Raw genomic sequence first — 17,336 nt, 5'->3', positions numbered from 1 at the left:
AGCCTCCAGGAACTAGCAAGGTTCCCCTTACGATCTTTGAAGTAACCAAAACTTCTCGCATTTTCAGTAGTGTATGCCACCATTTAATTTGATTGCATACATGTTAAATTCCTCACAGATAATGACCTACTACTAACTTGTCCTTCTCTTTGCAACGCGGGCAAACTAGCTTGAGTTCATCTTTGATGTTGACTAAAGCAGTATGGCATGGAAGAGAGGGGGAAAGAAGGGTGGAGAAGAGTTACCGAAATACTGCTAATGCAGTCAATGTATTTTTACATAGTTATCCTCTAAGTTTACTCTCAGTGTGCCCTGCTTAAAAGGGCAACATTTGAACGCAGATTTCTCAAGAGAAAATGGAAATTTTTGTAACTTGCGAGTGTGAAGGTATGCAAATATGCCTATAGTGCTGTGGTACCAGCAAGACTATCAAATCAGTGGATGATGTGAGAAATTTGGGAGTTAATGCCCAGGAATTGTTTGGAGGCAGCTCTGGGAGGCATTGTCCATTTGGGAGTTCATTAAGAGCACCTGAAGGTATTTAGGCTAAATACTTGAAAAGAAAAGTAGTTTGCAAAAAGGATAAAAAGAGAAGGATGGTTGTGGCATGTAGAAGTGGGATTCTTGTGATGTGGAGGAAAAACTGAGGTGTGATCTTGGGCATTTCAAATGTTTGCTTTGTATTGATGTTCCATGCTTACAGGAGTAAACTATGGATAATTTTGAGATAGTTTCACTTTTAAAAATTCATAAGGAACTTGATGTTAAAGTCCTACCCGGAGGGTTCCACTTGGTTGGATGATGAGCCTCTGGTTGTTCTTTTATTCTGTCTTCAGTTTGTCATCTTCTCCTGCTGCTTCTTCAAGAAGCCTTGATTCTGTTTTTCGGTTGTTCTGGGTGTAAGCTAATATATTTTCTTGCACCTGAAGTCTTTGGAGGTGAGATTTTTTTTCACTTGCAGGTGGGGTTCATGTGCAGTGTGGATTATTTTTGAAAGAGGATTTATACAGAAAGCTTTCGTGTATTTAAAAATGATAGCTTTTCAGGAGGAGGGTGAAAGGAACCTAAATAGTTTGGGTTCTTGGTAAAAGCTATAGGCTCTTAACTTGTGCTTTGTTGAGATCCTACATTTACTTTTTATTGCTGTTTATGGAAAACTAATTCAAAAAGGTATAAAACATATGCAAAGAGCACTGATTCACTTGGTGTTGATGACTGTAGAAAGACATGTTGACTGTAGAAAGACATGTTATCTTCTGGTTATGCAGAAACAGAATGATCTTCCCTAGGAGAAGATTAGCGCTGCTCCTTATATTGATAAGAGTTTTGTTTTTTGGTTGCAGCAGCAGCATTGGTTTTAAAGGTGTGAACTGAGCTGCCAGTGTTTCCTTCCTTGCAGTTATTTCATGGCCACAACTGAGCTACCTGCAAATGTTTCTGAAGACTAAAACTATTACTGGAAATGAAATAAGTGTAAAATGTTTTGTAAAGGAAGATTCTTTTTGTTCAGCTGCCTGGCTTTTGCGCTATGCTTGAGAGAGCAGTGTAGGCCTTTGATACTCGACAAATCTACCCGAGGCTATTTCACTTGCAAGCCGTCAGTGAGCGTCTCCCTGGAACAAATGGTAGCAGGTGTGAATTCCCAGTTAATTGTTTGAGCAAGAGCTGGAGCAGGATGTGTGGCAGTGGTGGTACAATAGCAACTTGCCTTATGAAAAAAAACTGAGTGTTTCCTAAATGCAGAGCAGTTAAAATCTAGATGTAATGCTTGGTAACTTTAACCCTTTATGGAAGAACTCAGTTTAAAAGGGATTATAATAGCTTTTTGCAGTGGGCTGCTTTTGAAACTATGCATTACTTCTACTGCAAAATATTTTGAGATTTAATGCAAAGATTTTTCTTTTTCCTAATTACAGCGGTAGTGTGTTTCTTTGCTTATAAAATACTTCAAGGAGTGGAAGATTAAATAACTTGCACAACTTAATCTTCTAATGCTTACTAGCCTCACTATTTGTCGTGTTTGCTTATTTTTGAGGGGAGGAAATGTGAGAGAGGTTCAAACCTGTGTTGGTTTAAAAAAAAAAGAACTTTTCCTTAAAAAGCTTGGGGTTTGCGGCTTTAATTCTTACCCATTAGTTGTGCAAGTGCATCAGAGTTGGGCTTTTCATTGCTGCTGTAAAGATGAGCTGTGTTTGTCTGCCTCCAGTCTGGAGAAGCTCAGCACTGAAATTCATTTCATCAAACATTCTTCCATTCATGAGTGTAGAAGAATCTCTTTTGAAGTCAGCATAAACTATACATGAAAACTCTGCAATGGAGAGACCCAGTCAACAGTCAGATACAGTTAATTGATTTCAAAAAGTACACGAAAGGTAGTATTTGACTGTCTTTCAAGGACCTGAGAAAACAGCTTTGCTTTTATTTTCTTTAAGGGTTTCTTGGACTCAAATCCAATTTATATTATAATAACCACTAGAACTGCATTGCAGATGCTCAGAAGGTAGTTTTCTTTATTTTTCCATTCAATATGGAATGAACTAAAAGATTTAAGGAGTCAGAGGAAAACCAAATTATAGATGGCTTCACTGCTTCTAACAAGCAGCCAGATGAATGATCTGATTATTAGCAGTGGAACTGGATAACATACTAGTTTTTTCCTAGTCTTAAGACTAAGCATGACATGCACAAAGACAAAGACTTAACTGTGCCAAGGTCATTCCAGCTGGCTTAGAGTTGCTGTGTTGCACTGTGGTGGGGGGGAGGAAGGGGAATGTTTTACAGAAAAATCAGTGAGCCTTCTCTTGTTTTTAACTTTGGGAGCAATGGTATTTCAGCTCTGAAATGGCAACTCTTTCTATCCACCTAGTCTAACTAAAAGCCTTCTAGACCTAACTAAAATGCGGATCCAAATGATAGCTACTTTCTCCTTTGTTGATTTGAAAGGAGTAGCAGGTTCCAAAATGAGTCTGTCTCAATTTTATTTAGCTGAGGAGAGGTGTGTTCAGCTCTCAAAGGGCTGTTAATGAAAATGGTATCCTGCCTTTAGGATACGATTAACCACAGCATACTTGTGCTGATGAGAAGCTTCTTAACTGGATTCTAATTGGTTTTTGCGTTCACCATAGAGGCTCTTCTCGGGCGTTCTAAGACAGGACTTCATGGAAGCAAAGCAGATGTTTAGGGAAAGTTACGGACTATAGACCAATAATGAGGTGCAGGTCCAGAATGGAGGTAAGTACCTGTAGCTTGGCGGTAAATATGAAAAAGGAGTTTGAAGAAGAAATTTGCTTCCTTGGTATATTGTACGTTGCATTAACATCTGGCTCTGTAATCTTTTGAGAATTCCTATTGTTAAATTGGAGCTGAAATGCTTTGAAAACTGTTTTTTCCCCCCCCACTACTCATTTATCCCTCCAAACTATGGTATTTTGCCCTCAGCTGTCCCATTGCATCTGTTTGTGTGGCTGTGATGTAAATCAGATGGGAAAATTACTCTCTTTTTTTTCTTTTTTACACTGTGGTGTCTCCTATTAGTATTACTGCTGAATACGTTTCACTGTGTTACAACAATCATAGTAAGCAGTAACATGACTATTAGTGAGGTTGTCTTGCAGGAAGAGGTGGGAATCAGATGCTTAACAAGAAACTCCAAATAATAGTCTGTCTTGTCTAGCAGATGTATTCATTATGGCAGGAGCCACAGTGCATGGGTCATGAGGAAGTAGTTCTCTCTAGCGGGTGCATTGCCTGTCCTATTCATTGCATGTGTTTTATTTTTGTAAATAAAGAATTCGTTCTTCTCTTGGCTTTGGAGCATCGACATATCAACTCTGAGTGGTCCTGTGTAACAGGAAATCATGCTGAAATTGAGCCCAGGCCTGAAGTTCTTTGGACTTATCAGCTGTTTGGAGATAAACTGGTTGAAAACCTTGAAGGCTGTGTCCTAAGTTATGCCTATGGCAAGCTATGGAAATGATGCTAGAGGAAGGATGCTCAGGTACATGCAAAGTGAAGGTCACGTAGACTTTGGTTCTCAAGGAGGCCTTAAAACACAAATAAATGAATACATTTGATGGTCTTCATGGTTGGTATTGCTGACTCTAGACCTTCCAGTGAGAATCAACTATGAAACTGAGTGATAAACCAAACGCTATAAAATGGAGTGACAAAAATCCTAGGATTTCGTGATGATTGGTGGCACGCTTTGGATCCAGGTCTACTCTTATCACTTCGTAGTTGTGCTGTTCTAACAATATAAAATAAGTCACTGTTGTCATGGGTTTTATTTTCAATACCCTAATAGACTCTTTGTTTGCTTTTTACTGTAATACATTCTGTAATAGCCTTGTGAAGAATGCTACAAATGGCTTTTCTGCTGTTATGTGGTATAAGCTCTATTGTTCCTTTCCTAATTGTATGCATTTTTCAAATGCACTGGAAATGTTAGGGGTATGAACTATAGAAAAGATAGCATGAACCAAAGTGCTCCTCTGATGAGACAACCTGGCTCTGAAATTGAAAAGTTACTAATGTACAAGGGGGGGAAAAAATCCTGCTGTCTGCATTCTAAATAGACATTTGGGCTTAATCTCTGCAGTGGACCTATGACCGCTTCTTTTTGCTAAAGTTTCCTGGAACTATGAGCATGGGCTAGTTCCAGAGCAACTAAAGCATCCACCAAAGCCAACTTTTCTATTAGAAAAGTCAGAAATTTGCATACAGCTCTTCCAAGAGCAGTGCTCAATATCTTAAGACCATCCAAGGTCGTATCCGCATCCGCATTGAGGTGTGTGTGTGTGTACATATACATGTATATGTGTATATATATGTATTAAAGAAGGAGGCTGACATCCACTGATCCTCTTTGGTCCTGCTCTGCAAATGAGGTGTAACTCCAAAACTGTTGCACTGGGAAAATTTTGACTCTGTGTGGAGCTGTGGAAGTATTTCAGATCATACTATGATGTAGAAAGTACTAAACCCTGGATCATATGGAACCTCTTTCATAAGTCTTTTTAACTTTTTTAAATCTGTTATTGAGGCTTTGTACTATAGATATGCAAAACTCCCAAATTTAATAAGATCTTAAAAAAAAAAAAACTTTGGCCAGAAAAACATAAATTTACAGTTCTCTTTTATTATAATCTACTGTTTCAGTTTATGAAATGAGTTTATTGAAAGCATAATGCCTGCAGCTAGCCAGGGAAGGAAAGATTCAAGTTTGACGGCCATATGATGGAGTGTTTTATCCTCCTCAGTACGGACAATGAGGAAGAAGTCACAGACACAGTCTAATTCTGAAGAGGAAGCTAACACAAAGGATAAAGTAAGTACAATAAATCTGATCAGGAGAAGTCTTAAAAACACAGTCTAAGGGCAGGCAGCTGTAAATTCTATTCAAGTTTGGGGGGGGGGGGGGGGGAGTGGAATTCATCTTCACCCGAACCAGCTCTCCATGCAGTTTTCCCAATAACTGGACACTAAATTGGCTCTTGTGGAGTTTAGTGACACCTTAATCTGTCATCCTTGGATAGGCAGAAGGGTTCTTATAAAAGAATATAAACAAAGAGCAGTAATGTAAATTTTTGCAGCAGTGTAGACTACTGAGAGACTCTCCTTGGAAGAAAAGAGAGGAGGAAGAAGCAAAGCTAGACTGAAACAACTGTTTTCTAGTTGATTAAAAAAACCCAGTAGTTAAGTGTAATATTTTCCATTGAGGTTGAAGTCAAATCCAGGCTGACTGTCCATGCTTCTTCAGTTTGAGTTCTCTACTTTTTTGGTGCAAAGCAGGCCATATGTATCTCTATTTTTCAGTAGGGAAGGAGACCTTGCCTCTTTGGTTTAACGGGGAGCCAAAACCTGACTGACTTTTCCACCTCCCACATCTGTCTTTTCATACAGTCTGTTTCAGAAAGGGATGCAGTGATTTTCTGCTAGCTTTCAAAAGTTCTCTGTTTGGCTAGAATGCCAGAGTACATGCAATATCCATTATTCCTTCATTCAAAGTCTGGTCAGTTATATGCCCTGAAGTAAACACCATTCCCGATGACTGTAGGACTGGGCCCTGTGGATGAAAGCATTTTTCTTTCTCATCAGAGCACAGTAAAACTTTGTACAAGGTAATTTCATGCTGGCAAAGCAGAGCCGCAGCAGAGCAAAATTTATCCATGGCAGATGGTATGATTCAATTGACTCAAGGTTTTATAATCTTCAGAATAGAATCATTTGTAGTGATAATCACAAGATCTATTTTATCCTATGTTTTTTCTGTGTTCCTCATGTCTTGTAATATAGTGCATTACATGTAAGATGCGAAAATGGTGATTAATCAAAAGAAAGGCATGCAGACTGATACGTTACTATTGGTTTTTCGACGTGTAGTTGCTGTTGCAATGGAATGACATATTTCAGAGATTGCTGGTTTAGCTGTTGAACTCTGTCCAAGAAATCAATATGGAAGGCTATTAAGCCCACAGGGACATCTGTCCAAAGAAGGATATCTTGGGGGTGTGGGTTTGTTCTTTTTGTTTGTTTGTCTTTTCCATGTACGTCTAATTGGATATTTAAAACGTGTATTTTGCCTTTAAAATATTCTGAGGCCATTCTGAGCACAGAAAATATTCGTGCAGTCTTTCAACTGAACTAACTACAAGTTATCATCAAGGCTACTGAGAAATATCGAAATTGACCTCCAATGACTTTTAAGCAATTTGTTGTCTTGAAAATTAAAATAATCTTCATTTTGCATAATTTTGAATCAGTTCTTGGCAATTTTGACCAAACTTCTTTAGCGATCTGATTTTTATTTGAACTCGTGTTCAAAGTAACAGCTGGGGCTTTCAAACAAACCATATCAAATGGAAACCAAAGCACATGTTCAGATCTTCATGAACTGAAACTGATCTAATTTTACAAATTCCATCACACAGATTCCTCCAGCAGCAGTTCAGGCTTATGTGACGCAGTAATTAACTCATGCCTCTGGCTGATAATGGTTTTCTACTGTCTCGTAGTGTCTATTTTATTACTTGTGTCAATGGAAGGTAGTCTGGTCTAACAAAGACAAACGAAGTATGCTTGTAGTTACGTAAACATACTAAGAGAAGTATACATAAAAGTTAGGCAACTCAAATTCTCAGCTGAGAGAGAACTTTCAGCTCCACAGTATAGCTAGATGTTTCCAGTTCCTTAAGCTAGTGGTTGAAGAGAAAGGGGGAAGATGCACTTACTCTCTCTTCTCAGAGTGGTTTTGAATCTGAGATGACGTGTGCTCTAAAGTGCAAATGTGTTGTTTTTAGGATAGTAAAATTTGGCAATTTCATTATGGACTTTGTTGTGTTGGCAGACTCAGGTGTGTGGTCTGAGTTGTTGTGCAGAAGAATCTTGGGTGTCTTCTACAAACACGGACCAAATCAAATTGTCTCCATTATGAATCTATTTTGCATCCTTGCTAGCAGTTATGTCGTTCTGCCCCTTACATATGATAAAATAAGCGTTTCCTTACCTGAAAGGAAACTGATGACAAATGTAACAATGAAAAGGACTTCAGTCTGCAAAGAAACCATATGAATACCTGAGAGGGCTTGCCAAAAGACTGACAAAGAAATGTCCATTCATTCAGATAAAAGAAAAAGCAGTGACCCATGGTTTTGAAGTGTAAAACAGTAATGTAGCCACAGTATTAACTAGATTGTAGTTAGACAAAGTAAAACTTTGCTGCTATTTAGCAGCTATGTTTTACCTAGGATGTGATGATAAATCTTAGTTGTATAAAATCTGCTTTTGTTTTCTGGCACTTTAGCAATTAAATTTCTTTTTCTGCTCCAGACCCTCTTCGAAGTAAGTTCACCAACTAATGATACATCTCTTTCAACTACCTTCATCTCGTCTTGACCAGCTTAGTTTTGCTCTCTAAATTCAAGGTTCCTGCATGTTCTTGCTTGATAAAGTAGCTTTAGGGACAATTTAAGAGGTGCTATGTAGAATCATGTCATGCACTTATTCAGTGTCCTTCATGACTTGAAAGTAAAAAGTCCTTACAGCATTTCAGGAGACTTTCTCATCTGGCTAAGTTAATAGATCTGATACAAAAGCCTGACCAAGACTGGGAGAGCTTGGCTTCCATTCTGGTATTAAGCCTTTGACCGAACTGAACTCTGTCAAAATGCTGTAAAGATGCTGGAGAAACACGTTGCTACCAGATGCACTATTTGCCTGAAAAGTCCTGGCTGGGCATTATAACTGTGCCAGATCCTTGGCATTATGACAGCAGCAGAATAAAATGACAACATCATGAAAAGCCTGGAAACTTTTGTGTGTGGTTTGTTCATTTTCCAGAAATGCTGTGTCTCAGAATTTTTCGGTTTTAACTTCAGCTTGTAAACTTTCTGTTCTGGTGCTTTTCATCTGGTGGCTTATCCTACAAACTTAGTCTGAGAGCCTTATTCACTATGACGAGTGTAAGTTCTTTTCATGAGTGATGAAGATGAGACCAGTGCTTTTTTTGTTCCTTGTTTTGGCAAGTACTGTACCTGTAGATAATTCAAAAGAGCAGTCTCCCTGAAAGAATCCTTCAGACTTTTTAACGTGTAACTTTGAGCACTAAACAAAGGAGAAACAGGAAGTAGTGAATGCTGCCACCTCCTCACTTTCAAAGCTGATAAAAATGATTAGTGTCGTTTGTTTCATTTACTAGTGATGTGTTATGGGACCCGAAGATGATATTTGGCTCGTCTTAAGCTGAGATGCCTACTGCCGGAATGTAAATGTGAATGCACATACATTGGCTTGAGGCTTTTTTGTTAGGTTTTATGTTTTATGGCCAATTTTGTAATGGAAGCTATTTAACTATTGGGCAGCATTAGGATTATCTTTAGCAACGTTACATATGCATATCTTCTAAGTGTTCTTTCCTTGTGCTGTGCGAGTAGGTCTTATTATAAAATATTGTGAAGCGCAATAAGGAGCACACCACCTCTGTGACGTACTTTCCTTTTTACCAGTGTCCGATGGTGCTTCTCTCCGCGTTCTCTGATGAAGTTCTCCTACAGTAAAGAGAATTTGCTGCTTTTCTGCTTCCATCTAAAACTTCTGGATAAGTACAAATCTGTTCAATCATGTCGCGTAGAGATGGACAACTTGAGTCAAGAGCGGGTTGAATTGGAATTACACAAGCAGCCCGAGTTGAACAACTCATGTAATGGCAGCGTTACATCCAGGGTTGCTGAACGTTCTGGTTTTGGTCCATGTTTTAGAAATAGCTTTCCTTAATAGCATCAACCATACATTGCTCCGAGATCAGATGTTTTGTCACGTGTGTTTGCCAGATGAGTTTAAAATAGACCTTGGTATTTCCTCGTTGTGGCTTTGCTTCTGTGAGATATTAAGGACTTTTCAGGGTGTCGCTGTAAGAGGAAAGAATTCTCGAGGCTTGCAGTAGGCTCTTTGCTGTTCTCAGCCATTTGATTTTCATTTTGTGGAGTATAATGGAAAAAGCGTTGTTCTGACATTTGGATTTGACGTTCTGAGCTCAGCAGTGCAAAAAGGGGAGCTAATATCCTCAAGATACGCCCCTGTGTTTCACAGACTAGTAGTCCTATTGGTCTCAGTTAAAATCCAGAATAAGGAACAGGACTTGTCTGCCCTTGGGTATTTTTACCAAGATTGGATAAAATACTAGTCAATGGGAAGAAAAGGTTGAGATGTGTTCTATCTATAAATCAGAATAGTGCAAATATCAGATTTTCTATGGCACAAGGAAGAGGATAGCGCTTGCCGTGAAGATATGGTTTATACATACAGCTACACAGCTGGCAATGTTCTGTAATGTTCCCATAGTTTTTTCATATGCGACTAATTGCAAAGGCGGAGTGACCCTCTGCTGAAAACTGCCTGCTAACCTCTTGCATTTCAGTTTATACTACACAACATTCGAAGCCCTAATACCTCTGAGCTCAGGTCAAATTAAAGTAGCTATGCCAATTTTTCCCTCTAACTCAGCTCAAACGCATCTGTTGCTTGGCTGTGGAATATGTGACTTAGGTGGCAGCGGAAGAATTTCTGGCTTGTCCCAGCTGCAGCGTGGTAGTCAGCTCTTTGTGTGGTCCTGTGCGAGGCGCTTCGCTCTGGCCCCTGCAGCTGCGCTGTGGGCAGTGGGCGAAGGTGAACACAGGCGAAGCCCTTCATTTGATGCTGCCCCGAGCTGAATAGCTGTGGAGGAAGGCTGTGAGGCTGGGAGTCACAGGTTCAAAGGCCAGTTTGTTCCCACTGGGCCGGAGGCAGGGTCAGAAAAGACAAAGCGATTGTTCATTTTCAGGTTTCCTTAAAAAGAGAGAGGCTTGTAAACTGCTGGTTTATTCATTCTTGTGCTCTGTATCATGCTGATAACTGTGTTCTTGTTATAAGCAGTACACTTTCAAATAGAAAATGCATCTTGTTTCTTTAGCTGTCTTGGCTTTGGTATCAAACTGATGCTAAAGGAAAGCCTCCTTGTGATAGCATGAGTGCTACTGAAAAGAGTTAAAATCCCATTTCATCTAGAGATAATTAACTTGCATTTGTATGGAGTATGTATGTGAGTAAATAAATTTAGGACTTGCATAACTTGAGGGAACACTTTGAACGTGAGGCATTGTTGAAGCTGAATGCAGATCAGCCGGGTATGTGCTTCCAAGTAGCAGCAATGCTCTGTTTCATCGGAGACTAGAGATGGGTGAATACTGTAACAATCTCATTTTTTAAAGTGTCTTCCATTTTTTTAATCAATTTATTTCAACTGTTACATCCTTTTTAAAATGACTTCCATTAATTACTGCTTGGTTGAACTTGATGCCTGGAATATTTGTGGAAAGAGGGAATTCTAAGAAACCCTGGAGGACAGTCACAGAAAATAAGTTTTGAATTCATAAACATGAATACTTAAAGCAGAACTTATATTTGCAGTCAAGGAAGTGAAATACAGCATGTGATATGCTTCCAATCAAAACTAGCTCAAGTCTCAAAAAAGCATTTACTTTTACAAGCATCAGTTCTTGGAAATAATCTACAGCTTTTGTTATGTGACAACTCTTCAAATGATTCTGTGCCCAGAGATTTCCTAGTACAATTTCAAAACAGAGCTTTTGTCAATTAACTTCAGGATCAATAGAAAAAGAGAATAGTCCTTCTGCCTGCTCTGCAGCTTGATAATTGCTGTAGGACCAATCATGAAACCTAGGAAAGAGTCCTAAATACGAAGATCTTAGTTTTCAGTGTCTGCATAGGAGTGATGGGAGTGCTCCTCAGTGTTCAGGAGGTCAGGGTTGACAAGTACTGTCCTTTCTGAATGAAGGCAGAGGTTTGATCATCTGTTGCGTTGGACTCGGGCGCGTTGTAGACATTGGTGCTTTTGGTTCCTGAGAGGAAAGTGTGCCCTCATTTTAAGGACCACTTCTGTGCGTGCCGAGGGGGCTGCACTGTTACTTTTGGGCCGCATGTCGTGACCGCGCAGATCTTCCCTCTGCAGCAGGCACAGAATTTGGTATGGACAAGGCAGCTGCCTGTGCTTTGAGTGAAGGGCCACCCCGGGAGCTGCCTGCAGAGCAGTGCTCATGATGCAGCTGATTGCCTCCTGTTGGGTGGAAGCAGTGATTTGCAGGCCAGTGGCTTCTTCACTGAAGCCTTTTCACGCTCACACTCTTAATTCCAAGCAAAATGGTTTCAAAACCTCAAAAACAAAACAAAAATAAATGCCTGAATCTCCTCCAAATGCAGCTTAGCTCCAGTCCAAGATTTGGGTGGTCCTTTTTATTATTATTTTTATTTTCCCTAGTTCATGTTTCCCATCTTGGAATGGAGGGTAGAGGTGGACTGAGACACGTACTTACATACCTTGCACTGTGAAAACACTATCCAATCTAGCTATTGCCTGTGTGGAGATGTTTTAGAAGAGGTAATACACAGAGCAGAACTTGAAGGTATTTCTTTTGGAAAGGATCCAAGTGTTTATAACGAGGACCCCAGTTTTACTTCTCAACACAGAGAATAAAACATTCTACTTCTAGTCCTATTTGTTCATCTATAGAGTAGCTTCATCTCTTTTCTCACTCTCCCTGCCCTTTTAAAATCAGCTGTTTCACGTATCTACACCTGTTTGTTTTTATTTCTGCAACCTGTGTTGCTGTATCATGGCACTCTGAGTCAAACCATTTTTTTTTTTAAAGATTAGTTTCACCTATATTGACTATAAAACTGTCACTCAAAGACTCACAAACGTTTTGTTATGTGACAGTGTGTTAACAAACATTTTGAACTATTCTTGCTGGGATATTTTGTATGAGTCATGCTTTTTATGATGTGAATAAAAGTTCTTCTGGGAAAGACTGAAGTAGTGGTATTTCCCACTGTTTAATGTGCAAGTATCTTAAAATTGCTGTCCAGTTGCTGTTTGCAGATGCAGCTTTGGTTGTAGCTTTTCTTTGTTGGAGTGAAACCTGCAACTAAGAGAAACAAAGCCTTGTTTAAGTTTCAGTATGAAGTTGTAACCAGTGTGTATTCGCGTTTTTTCCTCCGGTAGCATCAGACACATGGGTAAAAAAAAAAAAAAAAAGTTTGACACTAACCCTTCTTTCCTCTTTCACCATGTCTCTTTTTCATAAGACTAGCATCCGACCTCATTTGCTTTTCCATTTATTTTAGGTATCCTGTTTGTCTATAAAACTCTTTTTCCTTGGGCTATGGGATGGATGGATCTCTCCCTCTCAGGATGTCTAGACAAGTTAATCGACTGGCTTTCCCTCGGCGGAAGGAATGGCAAGGAAACTTGTTTCACCAATAAAACTGCCTGGAAAGTTCTCCTGTGTAATGCGAATGACTAATAGTGATGGAAGCAGCATTATTATTGCTATGAAGAAACGAGCTATGGTTGGATAGAGTCTTGTCTTAAGCTGGTTCAAGAAAAATGGACTTCTGAACTCCTCAGAAGTTCTTCTAGACAGATCCACATCTTCTCAGGTCATCTTCTGCATAATACAGTACACAGTTTCTCCAGCTCTGACTGACTGATAGACTAGGCCAGGGAGTTATCTGAAATCCAATGAATTGCACCAAGTTACTTTGGACCCTTGAGAATCATATGATTCTAAACTAGAAAAAAGGGCTTTAGCGAGCCTGGTATTTTTTTTTGTTTCTTATATGCAGTCCCAAGTAGGACTTAATGCTGGTTCCAACCTCTGTAGTTAGAAAATTGCTGATTTTTACATCAAAAAAAAGAAATGAAGAAAACCAAATCCTAGGAAACTTTGTTTGAAAATAACTCTAAAATGCATCTATTGTAGTCCAAAATAGATGATTTCTTACAATTTTTTTTTTGTATCTTTGGAGCTGTATCACCTACTCACACCACCTATCCAGTGTTGTTACGTATGGACTTAAAGAAAATTTTATCCTGACTGTCTTTACTGAGCTGGTTTCCATGTGTATTGGAGCAGGTGAGGTGGTGTGAGCCCAAAGTTTCCCAAAGGCTGACTTTATTTTAAGGAATCTAGTCTCTAGGCTTCCTTTGTCATTAGCCCAGAGGAAAAAGATTGCTGTCAGGACGATACAGTGTGGTTAAGCTAGGTTCCTCCTCTGAATCGCTCACCTGAGATATTATAACAGATCGTGTCCAGATCAAGTTGCAAGGTGATATAAACCCACTGAAGGTGGCTGTAGTCTATCCATTTAATTTCACAAACGCAGCAGCATAAAGGTAGCTAGTTAGTGATTTCAGCTGGTGAGTGAAAACTGTCACATGAGGACAAAAACTTTTAAAAACATGCTAAGCAGATCAAATATTACAGTGATCAAAGATAATCACTGCTTATTTTCTGATGTCAAAAATGTTGATTCAGAGGTACACATGTGAGTTTCCAAGTATGTGACCCCTGTTGGCTTACTGACTCTGCTAAGATAACATAAATGTTGTTTCCCTTCAATGACCAGATAAATATGTAAGCGCTTCTGGCATGAAGACTTATGCATGACAATTTAAGAGCCGTATCTACGAGTACTCTTTGAAATTTGTTTTCCGTAACTCTCTGTACCTTTAAATGTATTGTTGTCAAAGACACGTGTGAATGTGGGCAGGCATCCACTTTATGCAGAGCTAAGAAGAAGCAGCAGGTATTAATCACGCTTTGCAAATCACTGGCTGCTTTATGAACTCCCTTCTTCTCTAATAAATATGGTGGAAGGGGTGGAAATTCGGCTCCTCCAGTTAAGATCGGCTCAGACATGGACTGGTTTCTACCTGTCTCTTCTGGTTTTGAATTTCAAATCTCATTTAGCTATTGTTTATCAGGCTTTCAGAATTACACCAAAAATGTTGAGGATGTGTAAAGGATGTTGATGACAGCTTATTTTAAGGTCCCTCAAAATTAGGCCCAGTGTCATGAATCATGATAGATAAGATATTAAAAATCAAGCTTCTCTAGAATAGACTTTTGTGAGAGCTACCTCTCTGTACTATCGTACTGACCAACAAGAAGTATCTTAATCTATCCTTCTGTACCTGCACTTTAGCAATGAAATGAGATGCTCTGGAAAATCTTTGCTCTAGATTGGAGAGAAATCTTGATTGTTAAAGTAAGATTAAAGCCTTAAAATAGGTATTTTTGTTTGTATACTTTCCTGCGGTTGTAGTGTGAAGTTACTGGTGGCAAACCAATGGATCGTCAGCTATGCAAGTAAGCGTATCATAGCCATGTGCATGATTTCTGTCATTTTGTTCTGAATGTGGGACTTGTCCAAAAAACCACTTCTTGCAAGTACTTTATGTTAATTAACCTTGGAAACTTTCTTTTTTTAATTAATGATGGTAGTGTGTCAGGATTAATCAGCAGCTAATAGTTGGAGTGTGTACATACGTGCATGATAGGGGAAAATAAATGACTTAATAGAGATTATACACAGATACGTTGGCAGACATCCAGGAAATGCATGAATTAAGCACCTTTGTCCAACCATATGCTCATATCAACTTATTTAATTTGTCTAAAATCCACTGGAGAGGGTACATGTTTTGTTTTTCGAGCGTAGGTTCTCACGCTACTCTCACTGAAGTCAAGCAATCAAGCTTGACTTGAAGCAGCAGCAATTACTGGAAAAAAAAGTTTTATTTTCTTAACAACAAAACCCACATTTTGTTAGCGACTAAAACTTGAGTTCTACCAATGGTGCTTTTTCCCAGTCGTGTTCTGCCTCTTGAATGAGCTGAGCTTACATGTACTAACTATTCGTTTTTCTCTCCCTCTCTCAGCATGATGGGCCACTTCAAATTACTGGTGCTCCAACAGTATTTTGCAGTAAACTGGCTCTACCTGGTTTCGCTCACTCGTAACTCAACCTGCTGTTGACTTCCATAGGAGCAGAACAAAACCTATGGAGCGTGCTTCGAACTCCTACCCATAAGGACTAGCAAACTGTAACTTGAGCTGGCTGAGCAGTATCCATTGTGTGCTGCGGACATCAGTTCACGAAAAAGCACAAGAACTGTGTTGTTGCTTGTGCAGCCTAGCTCCCCTCACATCCGAGAGGCTGCTCCAGAAGAAGTGAATGGCACATGAACCCAGAACTGTTTCCCCGCATCTGCAGGGCTATAGAGCCCTGTCTGTGTGATGGCCTGTGCTCCGTAGGCAAGTGCTTACTGTTCCTGGAGTATCATCATCAAATAAATAAATCCCCTCATGAAATCAATTTATTCCTAGTAAGCCATGGCTATGGATAAAACATAATGACTACTGGGGAAGATTAACTACTCTGGAAGAAGGCATGTTTAACCTTCTTCAGTGCACTAATTGGAGCTAAAGATAGAGAATCCTGCAGGTTTTATCAGTCTTTGAAACTTTGCTAAATTTTGGATACATCTTTAAAATGTGACAGCTAAACTCTAAGGCTTTCAAAGGACATAACATGCTATTTTACCATAACTTCAGAAAAGATTGATTGTTTTGCATTGCTTTAAGCTATAGATCTTGGACAGTATTTGAAGAAAGGAAGGCTCAAGCAGTAATAGCTGTATTAAGCGTTAGTATTTTGCCTGTGCTGTATGTAATTTCTGTTGCTTTGAGACATCCACAATCTATGGGCCGAAAAGGATGTTGGTAGTAGGTGTATGTCATGTAGTTCTCCTTTATAGCGAAAAATAACACAGTCGAGAACTGGGCCACAAGGTAAATTAGCAAATTAGAGTCTTAGTGGTTAGATTTTAAAGAGGTTTTTAATCTGCCATAATGACCCATTAACTTCACTTAAAGTATGCTTTTATTGTTCCATTTTATAGCACTGTTATCACTTTTAGTACTGTTGCTATTTTTCTTTGATTAGAATGTGAAAACACCAAAGAAGTGTCTAGTAAATAGTCTTGTTCCTGTGCATTTTTTCATCTTGGTTTTATAGTTTCCTCTTAATTTTGCTTGGTATAGGACAAGCATTTAGGGAACCACTTTGCAGAAATTACATAATTTCTTTTTCTTTTTGATTTTAAGTTATTACCCAGCTGATAAATCTAAGACATTCTCCTCAATGCGCTCAAGTAATCTCCCAGTAAAGTCTATTCTCCTAATTTTTGTCTTTGTCCAATGATCAATTTAGTTACCATGTGGAATTTCGAATCACTGATTCTAATCTTACTTCCATTCAGGGTGACCTTAGCATGTTAGAGAGGCTTGATTGCCTTATCAAATGGCAGTGGCTTTGTGCAAATGACTGAGGTCTCCGTTTTCTTGTTTTGCCTCTGGATCAAATTCTGTCTTTTGTTACACTGAAGCTTGAAAGCTGAAAAAATATAATAAGGAATGTAATTTCAAGTTTTATGACTTCACTAGTTCACCATGATCCATGATGATCTATGTATCTTCTAGTAGAAAGAATATTACTTTTAATATACTTCTGCCCATTCTGTTTCTTAATGACTTCTTTTCCTTGAAAGAGCTGATGCAGAGACCCAAGAGTTTTTTGATGAATTATCTAGATAATTATGAACCAGTTAAGCATGACTGAATTTAGTTAGAAGATTGTCGTAAAAGACAAGTAACCAGTTATTTAATGGTAAAGAGGAGTAGCTACTGATGTAAATGAAGTACTAAGTAGCTTATTTTAACTATATATTACCCAGCAAAGTTACACTTATCTAACCTTCATCACTGCCAAAAATTATTTGTGGAACGTATTCCTGAACAAAAATTTAACCTTGAAATGTGGTGCACTGGTGGCATAACTTGCATGGCGCTATTTGCCATCTTTAAATAAGATCTTTATTTACTTAAGTTGAGTTTGAACTGGAAAGTTTTAGTCGTCTCTTCTCATCCTGAATCTGAGCT

At 38.9% G+C, this 17,336-nt stretch overlaps 1 long non-coding RNA gene across 1 annotated transcript in view; it reads left to right on the top strand.

Annotated features, from left to right (window-relative positions):
• LOC138064395 (uncharacterized) overlaps nt 1-13,200 on the top strand; it is a 75,991-nt gene extending 62,791 nt beyond the window's left edge. Inside the window, exons 5-7 of the long non-coding RNA XR_011137634.1 lie at nt 3,789-3,997; nt 5,158-5,326; nt 12,676-13,200. This is a non-coding gene — a long non-coding RNA (uncharacterized lncRNA). The remainder of the gene's footprint in view (nt 1-3,788; nt 3,998-5,157; nt 5,327-12,675) is intronic.
• The last annotated feature ends 4,136 nt before the right edge of the window (nt 13,201-17,336 follow it).

The sequence above is a fragment of the Struthio camelus genome, chromosome Z (assembly GCF_040807025.1).
Source record: "Struthio camelus isolate bStrCam1 chromosome Z, bStrCam1.hap1, whole genome shotgun sequence".
In the NCBI taxonomy this organism is placed as follows: domain Eukaryota; kingdom Metazoa; phylum Chordata; class Aves; order Struthioniformes; family Struthionidae; genus Struthio; species Struthio camelus.
This window is presented reverse-complemented; position numbering and strand designations above follow the sequence as displayed.